Below are 17,196 nucleotides of genomic sequence, written 5' to 3' on the forward strand. Positions count from 1 at the left end.
TTATTACTCACAGGCTCCTCTGTGATGGCAGTCTGGGATACAGTAGAGGGCCACACTGTGCCTGCAAGCAGGGGCACAGATAGGATGGGTTTTGTGTCCACTGCATAGGTGGATTTCGTCAGATAGTTTCTAGACACGTTATTTTACTTGAAAGCCGCGGTCACTCTGCTTTGATACTCATCTTCACACTTGAGACAAGAAAGTGGCCAGTTTCCACTCTTCATTTTCTTCGTAGTCACATTCTTTAAAGTCCTTCTTATCCTACTTCCTAGAACCACAAACTTTCCAAGGCACTAACTAGTGTTTACCCCGACTGATCCCCAAAACCACCACCAAAAAAAAGAGATACATAAATTTTAAAAAGAGAAAAAAACCCTATATTTTAAAATGTTAACAACAATAAGAAAATTAATGTTTAAATAGCATGGCACCAAGCTTCCCACTTTGATGCTGACAGCTCTTAGATGGCTTTCTTCCTTTCTCTCATATACCTTTTCTGTAAACTTTAGAGCATCTAAGTATCCTTCCTCCCATTTGGGCTTGTTATATTAATGTATAACAACACTTGACATAAAAAACCTCAGGATTCTTTGGTGTTCTGGGAATCCAGCAAGGCTGGGGGCGGGGGGTGGTGGTGGTGGTGGAGGAAACAGGAAGAGGGAGAGGGACAGGGAGAGGAAGAGAAGGAAGAAAAGAGGAGTGTGTTTCTCTCACTGGGAAGAGAAAACAGGGAAAATTACCAACTTTTCAAAATAGTGTTGCTAATCCTATGTATTTAATAATATAAATAAATGTATAAATTGGTACTTTTTTTGGGTAGTAAATTCAGCAATACAGTTTCCATTGTTTCTGAAATGCATGTGTTCTCAAATTGCAAAGAGGAAAAACATTTCTGTTAAAATCTATTATAGTTTCTCATTCTTAATTTGGACATTTCTCATAATATGTGATATTTGGTTCCAAGATAAGTAGCATTTTCCAACTGGAAGGGGCTCTAGTTCAAACCCTTCACTTTTTGCTGTGAATGGTTCAGAGATTTATCTGATGGGCCTAGTCAGATCTGCATTCTATTTGCACTTGACCATCACTTGCTACCAGGCACTGAATATATGTGGAAATTTAGGTTATATTTCATTCACTTGGAGTTAAACATGATAGAGAAATTTAAAGACTAAAACTGTAATTGCTACATCTTCTATCAGTCTTGTTGACACTCTAATTCACTTAACCTTGAGGGAATTAAGAGAGTGGATTTGGTGTAATAAGAATCATGGCCTATTTTTAGCAAAGACTTCATATCACTTTTCTTTGACTAAATGATGCAACGATGAGTCCTGAAAAATTAGCCAAATTCCTATCATTGTGTTTTTCCATACTGGTGGAAGTAGCATTGCTGAATTTCAAGAGGTTAGCATAATCAATACTATGAAGCCATAGCAAAAGGGTAGATCTCTCCTTCCATTACTTGAATTTTTATGGAAGCAATAAATGCTGGGATTGATTTTTTTTTTAAAGAAACTTCACATAGTTCTAAGGGATGAATAATATTAAAAAATAAGCTAGAATATAGATAGGAAAGGAAAAGAGGAGTGAGCCAGTTCATAAAAGTAGCTTGGAGATTATAATGATATCAGACCACATTTTTAAGTTCACTAGTTTTTCTGCACTTAAACATTAAGTCCCCATCTCACTGCATAAAATCCCCACCCATAATCTAACCTGGCAAGAGCCAGACCCTGCATGGCAGCTCCAGCTGTCATCCTGCCTCACTCTCCCCTCCACCCTGCACTCCATTCTTGTCTGCCTCCTTGACTTGACTCAATCATCTAACACATGCTACTCCACCCCCTGGGCCTCAGCACACAGGTGCCCTCTGCCTGGAATGCTCTGCATGGACAAACTCCTGGCTGACTGCTTGACTTCTTTCAGAGTCCCCAAATATGTAGCCTTTCTCAGAGATGTGTCCTAACACTGCAGTCTGAAATGCTACCATTTCTACCACGACTCCCTATCACCTTATCTTGTGTTGTCTCTGTGTCACCACCAGCCACATTCCACCTCCCCCCCCCTTTTTTTTTTTNTGACCGCTACCTATTCCCCCCCCCCTTTTTTTTTTGTACCAGGGATTGAATCCAGGGGCGTTAACCACTGAACCATATCCCTAGCCCTTTTTATATTTTATTTAGAGACAAGGTCTTGCTGAGTTGCTGGGGCTGGCTTTGAACTTGCAATCCTCTTGCCTTCTGAGTGGCTGGGACACCTTCTTTTGTTTGATTGCTGTTTCTGTCTCCATGTCACTGCCCTTCCACATCTGCTTCATGAGGAGGGGTCTTTGTTTGGTTCATTGCTGTATCTCCAGAACTTGGATTATTGCCTGGCACTTGATGGATATATTATAAATAATTGGAAGGAAAATTAGTGAATTTCCTTGATGTGAAGGCAGTTGGAAAGGCAACAGTGAAGGCTTCTTCATGAGTCTTGCCACATTCATTTTGTGTAAAAGGCTGATTTCTCTTTAAAGCTCTCATCATAGTAAAGTTACAAATATTCAGATTCATTAATATGGAACATATGTTCATGTTAGTCCTAAAGAGACCAGGAAATGAGATGAGAAACCAAAAGGGAATATGACATATTAAGGAATTCTTTAATTTGTTAACAGCATAAAATCATATATTTATCCAAAGAGCATCCTCCTCTGTTGCAGAGGTGGGGTTTAATAATGAAGAGTATATGTTCATTTGTTTTGCTTTTAAAAATTACTAACATACTAGGCTCTCAGACACAAGTGAGCTACCTTGTTGAACTTTAGGATAATAGATTTATTTTTCCTTATTAAAATTTTTCTCTATTTAGTGAAGCTGCCTTATTAAAAAAAAACTTGTTGAAAGGACACCAAAATTTTCCTTGATCTACAAAAAAACTAATGAAACTCTAAAAGGAAAGTAAAACAAGAACAAAACCTCAAGACTCAGGGGAATATTCCTCATAACAATCTGTCCCTGCCAGAGTTTTGTAACTAAGCAATGGTCACATGGTCTATGGCTAGTAGGATAATTGTGAGCCTAGTGAAGACAAATTGTTCCCTGGTGCCTTTGCAAGCACTGTAAAACTTGTTTCTTAAAGACTACAATGACATTGTGCAAATTTAAATACACCTCTACATCCCAGCCTTACAAAGAGCATGTGATGAATTCCATATAAATTATTGTTTGAGGTTAGATGGCAGTACAATTTAGATAATTTGTTATAAACAATTATTAATCACAAAATTAATCACAAAACTTAATCCTCATGATACCATAAAGGAGGTCTTTATTAAAATGTCTTTTCCATCAGTGCTTCCTTTTAGGTTTTGAACTAAACGAAGTCTACTCTTACATTTTATCGTTGTTTATTTGTGTAAATTTTAAAATATATTTCATTTTATCTCGGCACGTCTTTTTTTGTAGCATAAAATTGGTTCATTGCTCTTGGAATTTTGTTTCTACTATAATTATACAAAAGTTAAAATTATTTAAGAGATTTTCTTTCCCCCCCTAATTCTTACACTCATAATGCTTAAACAAATTACTTCTCAATAGTCCTTTAAACTAGTTATTTTGATCTTTCCTGCCCCTCTTTTCCATAAATATAACTATGAACCAGGGGCTGGGGTTGTGGCTCAGAGGTAGAGCACTTGCCTAGCATGCATGAGGCACTGGGTTCAATCCTCAGCACTACATAAAAATAAAATAAAATGATATTGTGTACACCTATAACTAAAAAATAAATATTAAAAAATATAGCTATGAACCAATCTTCAGATGCCACTCATATCCTGTGGGCTTTTTTTTTTTTAACAAAGCCAAGTATGCAAAGTGGCTACTTCTATAGATTATACTGCCCCTCCCCCCTCATAATGGGACTTGAAAATCTTGACAGAGGGAAGGGACGGGTTATGTATGTGGACTTTGGATATCTCCCTTGGTACTTTTATCTACCCTTCCACTTCTTCTCCTTTTATACTCACATTGTTTTTCTTGATAGCCCCATCACCAATTCTATTCTTTGTTTTGTTTGAACAAATGTATATTTTACTTTTCTTTGTGCTTTAATCTCTAATCCCCTGACATATAATATTTCTTCTATTCAAAACTTTCTGAAAATTAATCTCTGTGACACTTTCTAAGGATCCTCTTTGATCATACCTTCCATCCTTCAAAGAGAGTACAATTCTCTCCTTATGCGGCTTTAATTATCTTTGTACATTATGCTTCTTGGTTTCTTGTAATTAACTAATGAGTACCTGTCTGTTTTCCTCTGTGAAATTCATAAATACTTAGCAATACAAATATACTGAGTGCCTAGTATATAGTAAGAGCAGAATAGACGAACATATAACAACTCATGTGTTTCGAGTATCACTAAAGAGATCCAAGGGTTAGGGGAAAGAGGTGTCACTTTGAGATTGGGAATTGTTTTGTAACGGCAGCTTTTAAGAGGTATAGAGTGCTTCCTTTTAGGTTTTGAGCTAAAAGTTCATAGACTTTTAATTCATAAACTGAAAGTCATATAGAGGTATGGGTGGTACTTCTAAATTCTATGTAACTTTATGTAATGAGAAATGATATATAGGTGGGGCTTATGTAGATTATTTTGCCTATACATATGTTAATTTTTGAATTTATGTAATTTAAAACAGGACAGGCAGGTTAAGTAAATAGATATAGCTGGTTGGACTTTAGAAGAATTGCTTGGTTTCTTGGTCATTTTTGAATTTTCACATATGATAGACATAGGGTAAAAGATATGTCCCCCCCCACCACCACAAAAAACAACAACAAAAAAACCCGGCATTAAGTGCCTTGATAAATGGCTACTGCCACTTACACCCTGATACATGGAGAGCAAGTGCTCCATCTAAAGTGGGCCACTGAGACTTGGCTCCACCTATTTCTGCTGTGTAGCAATGTGAGCACTATGTTGCCAGATCTGAGTTTGCAAAATAAATCAAAATTTGGATACAAAATCTGCTTTTTCTTTCTTTCTTTTCTTTTTTTTTTTTTTTTTTGGTACTGGGTATTGAACCCAGGAGTGGTTAACCACTGAACCACATCCCCAGCCCTTTTTATTATTATTATTATTTTTTATTTTTAGACAGGGTTTCACTAAGTTACTGAGGGTCTTGCTAAGTTGCCGAGACTGGCCTTGAACTTGTGATCCTCTTTCCTCAACCTCCTGAGTTGCTGGGATTACAGGAGTGCACCATTGTGCCCAGCACAATCTTCTTTTTGTGAGTTCTAACAAAACTAAACCAAAATTGTGTGGGCCAAATAAACACAATGAGACCACACAATGAGGTCATACCCAGCCCACATCCAGCCCAGGAACTGCCATGGTGCAAGTCCTGAAGACCTAATTACCTTTTAGATCCATTTCTGCACCTGAAAGCTATGAGTTTAAGTTCCTTGATAGCAGGAACCTTGTCTACTCCTTCTTCTTTACATCAACAAAGCATTTTTACTAAGGAAAAACAATGGATAATCAGAAATATTTTATCATATCAAAACTTTCATTGGATTGACATTTTGTAGGGAAATGTGACCTCTAGGGATATTTTCAGTGAGTAGAGAGCATTGGTAATTCTGAAGGAGCCATTTATAAGAAAAGGTCCAAATGCTAAAGCATGGAACAGAGTCAAATCTGGTTAGAAAAGATTTAACAGCATGCAAAGAAAATTGACAGAAATAGATGGAGAGGATAGGTTATGGAAGTGCAGGATGATGAAGAATCAAGAAGAAGGGAGTTATTCATAATGGTGGACTCTGCTGACTGGCTTTTTGGAGGGCAGAAATAAAAATGATGAATACAGGAAAAAAAAGCCATTTGATTTGGCTGAGAGATGGTTATTGGAAACCTTGGAAAGGGTGGCTCTTTGCAGTAGTTGGGATGGAAGCCAAATTAGAAAAGGTTAAAAGAGTTGGAGGTGAGAAATTGAAGGTTCCAGAGAGATGCCACTTTCCCAGGAGCTTGGATACAAATAGACAAGGACCAGGGCAAGAGTGGAAGGATCCATCTGTTTCAGTGAGGACAGTGTGTGGGATATGGGGAGCACATGTGCTGGCTTGAAGTTGGATGGTGACACATACCCTTCATTGTCACAGGTACCTTGGAAAGTAAGTGACTCTCTTCCTATGACTTGCTTATCAGGTAACATATGTGAACTCCTCTATGGTGTGAACAATAGAAATGTGAAATTTCTTGATAGCTTTTGGGTGGAATAATTAATAAACTTAGGGGTCATCATTTGTCCCTGTTTGGAAGTTCAATACCATCACTACCTCAGAAGTTACAGGAAATACATTACCTTGCTTATGTGTGAAAACCACTCTTGTTTGTGTCTCCACATCCGTGGAACAAATTCTTAAAAGTTGGAGTATACTTCAAGTAGTAGTCTGTGGTGATTTTTACTGATTGTGCAGAAAGCCATCTGTACCTGTTTACATGCAGCCTTTCTACTGAACTTGGTGACTGTCCCCTTCCTGAGGCTACCATTACCAGAGCTGAACAACATGCTTCTACCCCAGGGACTCCAGCATTAAATCATGTTACTAAGAGCTAAGAAGTAGGTCATCTCCCTAGGGGTCTTAACAGCCATTTTCTTTTATCTATATTAAATGGTTGGATATACCTTCACTTTCAAGAATTTAAACATTCTGCTCTGCTTCCTGTTTGTTGTGTCCCAAAATATTTCCCCCTGCCATGCCCTTTGGCCATGTTGTTCTGCCTTACCTTGGGCCTAGAGCTATGGAGTTGGTTGGCCGTGGACAATATCCTCTAGGTTGTTCTTGTTGAGTCTTTTGGTCACACGGATGCAAAGCTGACTAAAACAGAAGTTGGTACCAAGAGTGGGGTGGTTGATCTAATGATGGGGGGAAGTTATGATGAACGATCCTTTCCTCTTAACCTCATAGGTGTTACTTCTGTGCTCCACAGTGTCTTAGGGAACAGAGCATTTTGTTAGAGCACCACAGTGTGAGTGAAGTGTTACCATCCTTTTGACACTGATCATTCCAAGTTGAAAGTAAAAGAATATCTTGAGTATGATGGGGTCTTTAAAAGCCAAAAGTTATAAAAGACAATTGAATTCTAATTCCTAAACAAGTAAAGATCAGTCTCCATAATCCACTGATGCAAAAAGTTGCTGGAGTCCTTCCTTATTTTTACTATGAAAGTTGGAAAAGGTTCTGGAGCCAAAAAAGTGAGATGACCCTTGAGGGTTATGCCCAGGTGTGACCAGGATGTTTCTTGCTCTGACCTCATAGGGAGCCACTGAGAGGGAATTTTAAACACCAGCTGTAGAAGCCTTGCCTATGTCTGAGTCTTTGTCCATAAGCACAGGGAGCTCTTGGTGGAGACCTGTCAGACTCACAGATAGCTAGCTCATTTGGTGGTTTGGTGGTTCTGTTTTTTTTTTTTTTTTTTTGTACTAGAGATTGAACTCGAGGGCACCTGATCCCTGAGCCACATCCCCGGCCCTATTTTGTATTTTATTTGGAGACAGGATCTTACTGAGCTGCTTAGCACCTGGCTTTTGCTGAGGCTGGCTTTGAACTCATGATCCTCCTGCCTCAGTGTCCTGAGCTGCTGGGATTACAGGCATGTGCCACTGTACCCAGCTAATTTTTTTATTTGTTTTTTTAAAATTTTGTTTTGGTTTGTTATAATAATAATAATTTTATTATCTGGCTAGCATCCTTAGTTGGTACTGCTGCTTAGGATTTTGCAGTGAGAGTAGTCAGAGTGGTGTAGTGCTGCAGGGGCCCAGCTCCTGCTCTGAGGCTGTCTTCACAGACCATTATCAAGTCCCAAGGGACATTGGGCAGCAGGAGGGGGTTGGATTTGTCCAGGTGAATCTAGTTCGCCAGCTCCTCACCAGAACATAGGTGGCTGTGAAAGTCCTGCCCAAAGTGGATATAACAGAGACCTTGGAACACCCAAATGTGGTCCAGCTGTTTCAAGTTGTTTAAACCACCAAAAATAGCTACTTTGTGATGGAGCATGCAGGTGGGGGACAGCTATTACACCACATCTTGGAGGTCAGTGCCATGGAGGAGCATGATGCCCAGAGACTTGGGGCAGATTACATATGCAGATTACATACTACTGTCATGAGAAGGGCATCACTGCATGGAAAGCTGAAGGCAAAGAACATCCCAATAGATGCCAGAGGAAATGTCAAACTTATTGATTCCAGCCTAAGGAGCAGGTTCACAATTGGGCAGAAGTTGGACAGGTTTTAGAGTACTATCCCATACTGTGCTCCAGAAATCATTGATTGGGAAGAATCTGAGGTCCCCCTGCCATGGATGTCTGGATTCTGGGTGTCATTCTGTACTTCATGGTTAGGAGGCAGAAGGGTAGCTGACCATTTAATGGGACCAGTTGAAGGAACAGATCCTGCCTGCAAGATTCCACATTCCCTCTCATATTTCTACTCAAGTGCAAAAGCTTCATCAATAGAATACTGACTGGGGACTCTACACAGAGACTCACAATAGACCACATCATAGGGCATCCATGGCTGAGCCAGAGTAAGGAATATTCTCCAGAGTGAGAAGCCACATCCCAGACACGCTGACACTGCAATAAAGACCATCATGTTTCACATGGGTTATGACCCATATAATACCGGGGTGTCTATGGTAGATAGAAAATTCAAGGAGGTGATGGCTATGAACCTGATACTCCAGCACAGATAACTCAGTGGGCAGGCTGCATGTTCCAGGTGAAGCGGTGCATTGGGGTTTGGGGCCTCATCAGGCCCACAGTCCTTACGATTTCCCCACCCAAAGAGCAGTGCTGGTGAGCCTGCCTTTTGTACCTTCCCTTCTTGCCCTGTGAGCATCAAGAGGTCAAGCAGTCACTGAAGAAGGGTAGCATAAGAGCCAGCCTGCTTGCCCTTCCTCCCTGCTGCATGCGAGGAGCCCCCCACTGCCAGTGTAGCCTCCCAGGCATGTCCCTGTGTCTCCCATACCCAGTTTTCAGATAATCACCCCAAGCTGCAGGTCCTCCTAGGGTACATGCTTAGAAGAAAACTCCCTCTCCACATAGCCTGTACCCAGCAAGGGCTGGAAGAGGTTGACTAGGAGGATTGCTACCTGCATCCACAGCTATGTTGCTGCACACCATGTTTCTGTGGGCTGGCCCAAAACATAAACCCAATGATGAAAAACAAAATGGCTCCAATGAAAATATTGAGTGGAGACCCAGACAAAACCAATGGACAGGCAGAGGAATGTGAGCTCCATGGATCCTGACGCCATGGTGTGGACGTTGGTCACGCAGCTGCAGGAGTGAGATGTGCAAACTGGCTCAGGCTGCTCTGCACCATTCTACTCAGGAGCACAGCTGGACCCACCTGGAGAGCCTCTGCTCCCACCCACAAGAGATATCAGAGCCTGGGACACTTTCCCTGCTCTTCTCTTGTCTTTTCTCCCAGGCTTTGGGGATAGCAAACATGGTTCTTAATAAATTCCCATTTCTCATAAAATAAAGAATTTAAAAAATCCTGTTAGTCTATTTGTGGAAAATAAAATATAATTACCTGTTGAGAGGTATATAGAAAATAGAAATAGAATCATTGTGTTGAAATTTCCTAAAGCTTACAAAATTATAGTTCATGTGCAGGAAGGAGATGAGAGGATTTATTTGGATATAGTGACTTCAGTTGTAACAACTGATTGCTTTTTGTTTACAAGGCAACATTGTGTTGTTCTGCAACATGGTATCAATGCTGGTGTATAATGTGAATTTCTCTGACTTGTTCATTTATTTATTTCAAATATTCTTTTACCCTGGTAAAACTATTAAAATAGGCAATTGGTGGTCATTCATCCAACATACATTTATTTAGCTTCTCCTATGGATTCTGTCTTAGTGTTGATGTTAACAAATTGCACATTCGTTACCCAGCAGGGCACATGGGCCATTTCAGCAACTGCAATAGAGCAAGATGAGAGCCAAGGGAGGAGAATACAAAATTCTGTGAGAACACAGATTGGGCAAGTAACTGTTCTCAAAGGAGGCAACCTCTGGTAGAAGACGTGAAGGAGGCACTAAGAGGTAGCTGAACAGATGCATGGGGTTGAACACAGGGGAAAAACAGGTAAGACTATCCAAGGTCAGTCAGGACATAGCAGGTTAGAACAATGAAGAGAACATCTGTTAACTCTCATTCATCCAACAAGCATATATATTAAGCACCTGTTCTGTGCCAGGCACTGTGCTAGGCACCGGATGTTATAAATGCAGAAGTGACTGTTTCATGATGTTTACTAGGTAGTCAGGAAGTTAACACATTGAATAATTACAAAATGATAAGTAAGGACTGAAACAGACATGTTCAAAGGACATGGTGGAACAAAGGAGAAATAACCAATATGTTGGAAGTTTGAAGAAAGGTTGTAGATTTATTTTGCAATAACCAAAGTATAAGGAGACCTTTTATTACATTTTGTTTAGGGGCTTAATTCAGAATTCATCCTGTGCTATTCAGATAATGTCTTTGTTCTGAAGCAGATTCCAGGATAAGAAATCTAGAATAATAGAGAAGCATAATGCTTGTGGCATGTCTTTTCTATCTGGGGACCAGTATGTTGTTTCCATAATGAAGAAAATAATTGACTTGCTGACAATTTACAGACATACCTCAAAGAATGGCCACTGCCATTATATTTTGCTGTATGTGGATCCAATATACATACTCTCTTTAGGTTGGAGACTGAACTACTCAGTCAACTCATCAGTATATATTAATGCAAATTTATATCTTAAAATGGATGTTGCTATGTGTTCTGTGAGTTGAGCTCAACTTTCAAAGACCTGATCATATCTGTTGCCAATACAATCAAGAAGGTTTAGAAGACTAAAATAAAAATAAGTATAAATGGTGACCCGCACTGCCAATGGACAGTTAACCAACACAGGCAATGTGCTGGATTGAGAAAATTATTAGAAATTATAGGAATAAGGCAAAGACTTATTTATTAATAAAGAGCAGGGGCATGTGGGTGGCCCAGCTTTGATGGAGAATGGAGCTAACCACAAAATGGAGTCCAAGCAGGCACTTATATGAGTAGGTACACTAAAGGGATGCAGTGTGGAGAACTTCCTCAGGAAAACAGGATGAAAATGGGAAAAACAAGTTGTTTGGGGCTTGTTTGCCCATCTCTTCTATATTTTTGAAGTAGTGATTTCCATGGCAACAGAATTCCCCCCATCAACAGGAATCATCTTGCAAATGTGCATTCCCTGGGCACTCTCGCACCACAGGGTTCCCAAGAGCAGTGTTTCACAGTCCAGAGTTTCACATAGTTCAAAAAAATGATTTATCAATCACCCACGACAAATAAGGATTCAGAGTAATGAGAAAAACTCTATAGATAATATTAATATATAAATAAGAGTGGATTATATACTGCTTGTCATTAATTCCTAGAAATAATATTAGGGGAAAGCAAAATTATTGTAAAACAAGGGTTCTTATATGATGACTTGGGCATTTAAAAAAATACCTACAAATGAGTGTATTCAGATTTTTTTTAATGGATTTTATGGGCCCAAGAGACCTAGGGTTCAGTGGGTCTGTGGCTCACGGAGATTCAGTGACTTGGAGTGACCTGCCCAAGCCCACAGGGAAAGTCTGACTTATGCTCCTCTCTTCATTCTTACCTGGATTTTTTTTTCTCTGTACTTTCATGCCTCAGAATTACTTATTTTGGCAACCCCCCCCAAACAAAACAAAACAACAACAAAAACAGCCTGTTCTCTAAAAATGTCCTGGTACATTAAGGAGTTAAAGAAATGTCTTTTGACTTGTTCTTAAATTTTAACTGAGAGAAATAATAAAGCATTACTTATTACTTGATTAACATCCACACAATTTTACATGGTTTTCTCACTGTTCTATATGAAATTGAAATGCATAATTGAGTTTACTTTTTTATTTACCTTCTAGTAAGGTATGATTTTTCACATAAAAAGTTATATTTATCATCTGAAATCAAAATGAAAATTAATTATAAATATCATCAAAAGGCAACAGCATGCTAGTGTATGGAAAGGTAATATTACAAATGAAGCATATGCTTTATCTATAGAACTAAAATAAAATCCAGGTTGGGTGCGGTGTTGCATGCCTGTAACCTCACCGGCTCTGGAGACTGAGGCAGAAGGATAGTTTGTTCAAAGCCAGCCTCAGCAACAAGCGAGGCCGTAAGCAACTCAGTGAGACCCTGTCTCTAAATAAAATACAAAATAGGGCTGGGGGGGTGTGACTCAGTGGTTGAGTGCCCTGAGTTCAATTTCTGGTGCCCTAAATAAATAAATAAATAAATAACACTAAAATAAAATCTGAAGGGAGTGCAATTAAGAAAACAAATCAGGTAATATAGTAGTGAGTCTCAATCATTAGTGAATGGAAGATCTTGTGTTTGGTTCACTTGATATTTTTCTGAATTGCTTAAAGAGGATGAGTTTAAATCCTGAATCTATTATATAATTTAGCTTGATTCCCTACTTGTGGAATCAAGCAAGGAGACTGTGCTTAGGGCCATCTGATATAATATATTTATGGCAAAAACAAATCTCAGTTATGCCCATTAGATTTATACTTGATGCTCCAAATTAGACAAGAATCTCAAAACTGGAAATAAAATTACTAATAGGGAATTAAAATTCTCTATGAAGAACTATGATGTCTTTTGTAATGTAAATACAGATTAGACTCAGCACAAGAGATGAAGAAAAAAATCTGGAAACTAATCTGTTATAAGCAAAATATAAATGTCTGCACCATATTGACTGTGGCAATTTTTCTGCTTGTGAATGGCTAATGTACTTTAAGAACTATAAGGTAAAAACTAAAGATTCTTAAAGGTAATCCAAATGATAGAAAAGAAAAAAAATAAGAAGATCATACAGGTTTAAGAAATTAGGTTGGTTCAAACTGGGGGAAAAAAGATGAGCTGAAAAATAAGTAGTATAGGAAGGGATTTCTTAGAAGTGTGTTGATCATATTCTTTTTATTTTGGAATGGAGGAAAAATGGGCTCATTGACCTCAGAGACGTTCCAGTGAACTATCAAGGTGCTATATATTAGAAGAGATAAAGAGAACAGAAAGATTGGCATAGTGGTCACCTTGACTTAGATAATGGTCATTTTTTCCTTAAGTTTTGAGATAGTTACTTGCTTTAAAAATACTTAGCAGATGACTTGAGATTGTGACTGTAATCTGAAGGTTGCCAAGAAGTCTTTGAAATAGATCATAGATCATATTAAAATAAATGCAGGAGTTTGGGCTGTGGCTCAGTGGTAGAGTGCTCACCTAGCATGTGTAAGGCCCTGGGTTCGATCCTCAGTACCACATAAAAATAAATAAATAAAATAAAGGTATTGTGTCCAATTACAACTAAAAAATAAATATTTAAAAATAAAATAAATGCAAAGAAGAGCTGTACAACATTATTATTTATGACTCCTATAGAGCTACCTTAGAAGAAAATTAATTTTATAATTTATTAATTGGCTCTAAAATTCTTTTTATTTCTTTTTTTGAGATATTTATTTTTCTTTAAATCATCCATTCATCTCCTCTTGGATTTATTTATTTAAGGTAAGAGTGATGCCTCAGGGACTGTTGCAAAATAACAGGCAGATGGGCTGGTTTCTCCCTTATTAGTTAGCCAGAATGATTTGACTTTAAACTTCTTCCTAAGGGATAGCAATCACTTAAAATGAGGTATGCTCAATCACGGAAATATAATTAAAAATAAAGATATTCTTTCATCTCCCCTCCTCCCACACTATTTCTACTTTTTGGCAATCCTGTTAGATTTGATGACTTGGTGTTATCACTGATGAAACCTTAAGTAGACCAGTGGTTTGTTCTTTTGTTCTTTTGTTATCAGGATGGGACAGATGAAACTGCAGCATTCAGCAGGGGGTAGCAGGAGAAGCTTCTCATTAAAGAAAAGTTGGGAAATCCCATCTGAACACCCCTCCTCCATTTATTTAGTAAACGGAGAAAACATGATGAATAAAACAGCAAAATTCTTGATATCAGATGCAAAACTACAGTGCACCCTATGTGAGCTTTTCTTCTGTCTTTCCTCCTTTTTCTTTTCTAAACAAAACATTTGTATTTACTCTACTTAAGCCTAGTGCGTTTTGACATAATCACAATTAGATGTAATTACTGTGTGGTCAAGTTGTAGCTTAACTCTTTTACGAGCCCAATAAAGTACTATAGAAATAAAGGACTTCTCAAACCAAAGCGTACCAAAAATCCATGGAAGGAATGTTAATGTTCTCACAAATGAACCCAAGCATTATTTTGACTTTAACTCACAGTTCTATTTACTATACCAGTTTTAGGCTACACACATGATTCAAAAAATATCTGCAACTTAAATCATAAGTCTGTGTTTTGGGATGGAGAAAAACATATAGAATATTTTGAATTCATTGATTCTTTTTTCCCTATTTTTGACAGGTTTCTACATATAGAATACCTCTGGTAAGGGATGGGATAGGGCTCAGTAGAGCACTTGCCTAGCATGCACAAGGCCCTGGGTTTGATCCTCCCAGCAAAACACAAAGTAAGGAAGAAAGGAAGGAAGGAAGGGAGGAGGGTGGGAGGGTGGGAGGCAAAGAAGGAAAGCCTACCTATTATGAGTTGGGGGAGAAAGAAAGAAAAACTACCTATTATGAGTTGGATTTGTCCTGGACCTTGGGCATGAACTGTGTAGAGAGTCAAGGGCACGAGTTAAATATAGGAAATGTGAGACTGTGGATATAGGAGCTGGAGGATCTGGTTGCAGCTCCTTCTTTGCCACTAACTGGGGTTTACCTTGGTTAGTTCTTAACTTCTCTGAACAATAAATCCATTCCCATACAAAATGAGAGAACCAAGGACAACCTCTAATAGAGGGTTATGGTGTGGACTAAGGACAACAACCTGTCCAGGCAAGGACACCTCTGAATGTCAAGCAACACAGTACCGATTTGACTTTTCATTGAGGAGTCAAACTCCACTTTCCCAGTGGGGCTTAAGGCAGATTCCAGAGTAATGAACTATCAATCCTTTTTGTCTCTTTGAGTCTTTAAAGTGACAACTAATCTTCATTCTCACCTTCACCCTTTTTACTGTTATTCCAAAGGGATTCCATGCAGACAATGTAGACCCTTATGTTTCCCAGTCTGGTACTATTGGTATTGGGTTTCTGGATATAAAGTCTGTAGGGACATTTATATGGCCCCCAGATCTTTCACTTATAAGGCTTTCATGAATTAGGTTGTAACATGTGTATGAAGTTTTACCCACAAACATCTCTTTCTATTTTCCAAGGTCAATGATAACAGCACAAGATCTAAGAATGTGCTTTGGGAGAAGGAAAGTGCTCTTTTATAATTAAATGAGTCCTATTTGTTTTATATTATCCACACAGCCACCATGTAGGGTTCTCATTTTGATAGAATAGTTTTTGTAGGCTGAGTTAGAATGCTATGCAAATACCTTCAGACAGATAGATCTATTCTGAAAATATTGATCATTTTGCAGTTGTAGCATTCTACCCAGGAGAGCATAGATTTCCTCCAGAGGCATCAAATTTTAGAGTTCATGGGTTTTAGAAAAGGGTCTCTTGAAATTCACCATACCATAAAACAGCTTCCAGGAAAAGCGTATGTGCACTTGTGGAATCACAATACTGCTCTATTTGCCCATATTGTGCCATTTAAATTAGGTTACACTCGAGAAAAATTAAAGTCTCTTTCCTGTATTTAGAAAACTAATTATCTGGTTTTAAGGAACTTGATGAGTAGGGATCCAAGGAACAACATGTAGCTGCCAGTGTCACCTAGGCTATCCAGCCTAATCTTGTACTCCAGGAGGCAGGTCTTCACTGAGTATGGCTGAGTGTGTACTAGGATCACAATCTCAGAAATCATAATATAGTTTAACCTTATTTTAGAAATAAAGACACTGAAATTTGCGTAAGATGATTTGCTCTCAGTTACTAATCCAGTTATAGCTAATGCAGGAAGGTGACTCTTGGGTCCTACCTACTCATTCTATAGAACAGACCCCAAAATGCACAGCCTGTTGTGACATTATACAGGGAGAAAGTGCTCTCTAGGAAATTACATCTAAGAAACAGAAATATTTAACTAAACAAAGTTTCTCACTTGTATACCAAATGCTCACTTAGATTCTGTGTGGTACATTGCTTCACCCCTGTACCAGGCATGGTCATGGTTGTTCATCTGAATTATAGGGAGAAGGTTTTTCGTTGATTTTTTTTTTTTGGTACTAGGGTTAAACCCGGGCCCCCTGGAGGGACCTGCACTGCCACAAGGTCTCAAGATCTGGGGCTGAGCACTCATCTTTTTTCCTGTTCACTATCTATCTGTGATGTATTGCCATGCCTAATCAGCTAACAGAATGGAGTAATTTTTTGTGCATAACTTAAAAAGTTTAAGAGGAAGACATCTCCTAGTATGCTGCCATGCTGCCACTCACAAATGCCATAGGTGTAGAGTATCTGCCCCATTTAGGGTGATGCAATTCCTTCCAGTGAACACCCCTACCCCAAGGGCCTGAGGCCCCGTGGACACAAAGTTCTGCCTGACATACATGACATTCCAAGGTCCCTGTGTTTTATTTGGGCTAGTGGCAATATTGGCCTAACATGGGCCTACAGCAAGGGATGCCTTGCTTAGAGGCACTTATTTCCTTCCTTGACCCACTTGCCATCGTAGGTCTAATGGAAGGAGCCCTTCCTGAGTTGGATCTAGTAAGGATCTGAGCTTTGGTGCACTGATTCCAAGTGAAGACAGTGTGGACCTCTGTCTGTGGCCAGCAGGTGAGCTGAGGGCTTGGGGACCAGCTGTAGTCTCTGTCCTGCAGGCGCCAGGAGTTCCCGCACATTTGACCGCGGGCAGGTCCAGGCGTCTTGGATTGGCAACCTCTCCCTGCCTGCATCACCTGATGGTGGCCGCCGCCTATCTAAGCCCAACCCTGCCTGGAGTAGACAAGTTGCGCTGAGGAATTAGCGCCCTTGAGTGGCAGGAGATGGCCGCGGAAAGCCCCAGGGGCTGGAGGGGGCTTCAAGTGCACAAGGAAGCAGGTGAACGCCAGAAAGCTTGGCCAC

The 17,196-nt window shown here is 39.3% G+C and overlaps 1 protein-coding gene and 1 long non-coding RNA gene across 21 annotated transcripts in view; one reads left to right on the plus strand and one right to left on the minus strand.

Annotated features, from left to right (window-relative positions):
- Positions 1-17,196, plus strand: part of Ank2 (ankyrin 2) — a 554,279-nt gene that overhangs the window by 182,094 nt on the left and 354,989 nt on the right. The gene's annotated exons all lie outside the window — the stretch shown is intronic.
- Positions 1,513-16,794, minus strand: LOC125619813. Its single transcript, XR_007351416.1, has 2 exons — positions 14,922-16,794; positions 1,513-1,776 (listed from the first exon to the last, which is right to left on the minus strand). It is a non-coding gene; the product is annotated as an uncharacterized LOC125619813 (long non-coding RNA).

The sequence above is a fragment of the Marmota marmota genome, unplaced genomic scaffold (genome assembly GCF_001458135.2).
Source record: "Marmota marmota marmota unplaced genomic scaffold, marMar, whole genome shotgun sequence".
Lineage (NCBI taxonomy): Eukaryota > Metazoa > Chordata > Mammalia > Rodentia > Sciuridae > Marmota > Marmota marmota.